Source organism: Octopus sinensis, linkage group LG3, assembly GCF_006345805.1.
Source record: "Octopus sinensis linkage group LG3, ASM634580v1, whole genome shotgun sequence".
NCBI lineage: Eukaryota > Metazoa > Mollusca > Cephalopoda > Octopoda > Octopodidae > Octopus > Octopus sinensis.
The window spans coordinates 31,053,585-31,058,584 of NC_042999.1; the positions used below are offsets into that span (position 1 = coordinate 31,053,585).

The window sequence follows — 5,000 nt, forward strand, 5'->3', positions numbered from 1 at the left end:
CCCTGCTGGAATTGGCTGGACAGAGTTTATTGAGGCAGATTTTCTATGGCCAGATTATCTTCTTTTTGCTAACCCTCACCTGTTTGCAAGCAAGGTAATATTTCCCCTTGGTGAGATATGTACTGTTTGTATGTCACAATTAATCATTTTCATTTATCACACATCGTCAAGACAAGGAGACACAAACACACACATTGTCTGCTTTCAGTTTCTGTTTATTAAATCCACTTACAAGGATTTAGTCACCCTGGAGCTATAACAGAGGAAACTTGCCCAAGGTGCCAAACAATAGGACTGAACCTGGAATCATGTGTTTGGGAAGCAAACTTTGTATCACACCACAGTTTGACTTAGCTTCCTATGACTTAAATTTTAAAAATACATCCAACTCATATCAAATGTATCGTATACTACTTTCATTAGTTTGTTCATTCTCCCTGACATACATACACTTGCAAATACTCCACCATTATTACCTACTGTGATTTAAATCCCTACCATATCTATAACACATATCTTGCACCTGTGTCTCATGACATTTTCACTGGCTGTGTTGTTAAATCTCTTACCTTGTTTTATTATTTCTTTTCGATTTTCCTTACCAAACACTTTGCAAGAGGTTTCCCAGAATATTCAAAGCATTAAGTGACTTCACATTCCATATCACCCCTCCGTTTCATTTTGGCGTTGTTTTAGTAGGGCCTAATGAAACACTAGGCGGAGGCGCAATGGCCCAGTGGTTAGGGCAGCGGACTTGCGGTCGGAGGATCGCGGTTTTGATTTCCAGACCGGGCGTTGTGTGTGATTTATTGAGCGGATACACCTAAAGCTCCACGAGACTGGTGACCCCTGTTGTACTCTTTCGCCCCAACTTTCTCTCACACTCTCTTCCTGTTTCCTGAGTAATGCTGTGATGGACTGGCATCCCGCCCAGCTGGGGGAAACACATACGCCACAGAAACCAGGAAACCGGGCCCATGAGCCTGGTTAGGCTTGAAAAGGGCGAAAAAAATAAAAGAAAAAGAATGAAACACTATGGAGATGTGTGGCTTAGTGATTAGGGTGCTGGATTTATGATTGTAAGATTATAGTTTCAATTCCTTGAGTGGCGACTCATTATGTTCTTGAGCAAAACACATTTATCTTTTATTGGAATATAACATGTATGTATATGATACATATACAATACAAAGCCACATTAAATGCAAAATCAAAACTGAAGAAAACACAGAGATAAGCAAAGAACGATAGAGAAAAAGCATAAAAAATCAAGGAAAAGTAGGAAGAAAGAAAAACATAGAAAAAATGAAAAACATCAATTAAAAAAGGTTCAACAGAACATACTGAAGCAAGCCAACATGCGCACAGTATCACAACAGGTGATAGTGAGGCTAGTTTTTTTGAACAGCCAAGCACCCTCACAGGCATTGTTTGACACCTCAGTAAGGCTAGTCCCCAATGATGACAAAAAATTCACTGTTAGCAGCCCCTCCAAACGTCTGAAACACCACAGGCTGGGAAGAATGGTTCACTGCACATTGCTGCAGTCCACTCAGCTAACAAAAATGAGTAATTCTGTGATAGACCAGCATCTCATCTAAGGGGTTAATACATATGTCATTGAAACTGTAAGCCAGCCTTATGAGACTGTATGACTTGGGAGGGCATCTCTGTCCTATTTTAAAAATCAAACACTGAGTTGATTATGACATTTCTCTTTCCTCCATGTTGACTTCAAACCATTTCACAAATTCTTCTAGTGGCTACATCACCACAATTGGCATTGTAAAATATTCACCAGTTTTTCTTTCCATAATCTTTGGCAATACTTCCACTGGAAATATATATCAGTACACTGGATATTATAAAAGATTTGTACTTGATTTTTATCTCCTTTTATCAAGCGTCAGCTTTTGTTGTAGACAACCTCCTTCCTGACTGAGAAATGCCCGAACACAGGCAAAGATTATATAAATTTAAAGTGTTTGAAACAACAGGTTATATACTGCCAGTAGTCTCACAGAGCTTAGTGTTCACATGTATTGTGTGTGAAGGTGAAGCCCAAAGTAAACAAATATGTTATGACATAACATCCCAGAATTAATGAGAATTTGATAATCTTTACCCCAACTGCAAAATTGTTGGTTTTTGAAGAATGTTATTTTTATGGTCTGTTTGATCTATAAATTGTTTGAGTGTTTTCGTAAAATAAGGAAAGCTGTATTGTAGTAACACATTAGATTATTTTAAGAGAACATGATTAAATTTCGATTTAGCTGCGACAACAAACATTTTTGTCCCCATGATAGATCGTTAGCCACTATACACATTTTTTTCTCTCCTTGTTTGTTTTGTGTCCTTTTCTGTAGAAGAGCGTAGGCTCGAAACGTAAAAGACTTTTTCTATTCCTGAGCGCTATACTAATACATCTGTTTGTTTTGTACACCATATATATATATACATATGTATATATATATATATATATGAAGAGAGAGAGAGAGAGAGAGAGAGAGAGAGAGCGAGAGAGAGTTTATGAAAAAATCAAAAGACAGGTGGTGTAAAAAAACAAACAGATGTATTAGTATAGCGCTGAGGAATAGAAAAAGTATTTTGCGTTTCGAGCCTACGCTCTTCTACAGAAAAGGACACAGAAGAAACAAGGAGAGAAACAAGGAGAGAAAAATGTGTATAGTGGCTAACGATCTATCATGGTGACTGATATATATATTATATATATATATATATATATATATATATATATATATATATATATATTATATATATATATATATACACACTTTTCTAGCTACATACAGTTTTAAATATGTATTTCTACAAGGCACCTCACTCACATAGTACACTGGGTGATAAACAAAGATTTTGGCAAATCAACAGCAATAACACAAACGGAGATTTTTTCAGCTTTTTTATGTTTTTGCCTGAGAAAGCCTCTCAAGTCTTGGTTCCATGATAAAATGATAAAGTTCCTTATATTATTATTTACAGACTATATTATCTGTGATACACTCTGTAAAGTAGATGGCATTAGGAGGGATATCCAGCCATGGAAAGACTGCTAAAAATGGTATGTTTGAGTAATACAAGTTCCCCGTGCGGTCTTGGCAGCTAGGACTCGATTCATGAAAATATATTTAACCCATGCCTACATGGGGAAGCAGATATAAAAGGATGATGATAATGATACCATGTGTATATGTGTATGTATGAGTGTGTGTGCATGTGTGTATTTGATAATGAAAACTTATAACTCCCACAAGATAAAATATATATCTTAAGAATTTAATTTCAGGAAATATTTCAGTTTTCCATTATGTATAATATTTTTCACAAATAATCAATAATATTCATTTGTAAAATATTTGTTTATTGTTATTTATTAGGAATTATTGCATTCTATTTAATTTCCTATTGTACTTAATTAAAGTAGGTGCAAAAACTATAGCTGATTTTGAAAATTTTATACCAAACTAATTATATAATAGTAGATAGAGGATTGTCAATAAAGTAGATGAATAACTGGTTCAATAGAGCGTTGTTTTATATTGTGATAGCATTATACAATATATGGCCTTGGAAAGTTTCTGGTATACACCTGCATCACAAGTATTACCATTCTGTCATACTGCATCATGCTACATACAAATTACAGAATAAACATAAATGAATATAATGCAGTATATGTGTATAATTTCTCCTTCTTTCTTCCCTTTTCTTTTTCACCCTTACTCTCTCCAACTGCTTCGCTTTATTTCACTCTCTCACACTGTCACAAACACACATCACATGTACCACATTCATAAACATCCATGTTTACATGTAACATATGTATCGTAAATAGGAAATGTAATATATTTGTGTGTGTGTAAATATGTGTGTGTGAGTATATAAATATATATATGTATAAATAATTATATATACACAAACACACATGCACACAAACATGTAATAGATGAATATATACATCTATATATAAATATATATATATATGTATACATGCATATATATATACATATATACATATATATATATATATACATGTATATATACATATATATATTTTATATATATATATGCACGTATATATGCTCATATATATATATATATGCTCATATATATATATATATATATATATATATATATTATATATATATATATATATATATATATAATCAAAATAAGCAACAAGAATAACTTCGGTAATTTGGTACGATCGTTTCAAACTACATAATTCTATTAAATGTTGTAAGTATTACAACAGTTTTAAAATGCTGAGCACTCACCTATTTTGATTATACTCACCCCATGATTTATATGAATAACACCACACAAAATTCTGGTGCATCTAACTTAAGTACCATATTCATTTGAATCTAAATTTTGCTGAACTTATATGTATATATATATATATAAATATATATATATATATATGCATACAAATGTACTTGGCTTTTCACTCCTGGACTCAGATCAAGTCCTTTATGAAACAAGTACAATCCTGAAGTACTACATAATTTTTTATGGAAACCTTCATTTGTTTGTAAAAGTAGTCAGAATAAAACGCTAAAACTCCTTTGGATAGAGATCTACATTACCTTGCATCAACGCCTCAGTGGCTGTTACTCTGATTGTTTTTGTATGATTACTAGGACATTCTCAAAACTGGAATGGAATATATCATTCTCATTTCCAAATGATATTCTGACAGGTGATGAGTTTTTACTTAAGTTGTTTTAATTTCTTTCATGCATTAGAGTTTTAAAACTTAATGGTTAAATTTGAAAACGAAAAAAATTAAAACATTACTGAATATATTTCCTTTCATTAAATACATAATATACTTATTTATCAAAATATATGGGAACACATCATCAAGAAAAGTATCTATGAGACTGAGCAAGAAACAGAAAAAACATTGCAGTATATATATATCAAAACAAAATACGTGGTTTGATACAAGTCATATTCTGTTTATGGCACTT

General features: G+C 32.7%; 1 long non-coding RNA gene across 1 annotated transcript in view; it reads right to left on the reverse strand.

Moving 5' to 3' along the window:
• The window catches only part of LOC118762424, a 12,875-nt gene that overhangs the window by 5,185 nt on the left and 2,690 nt on the right, over window positions 1–5,000 (reverse strand). The window lies entirely within an intron of this gene.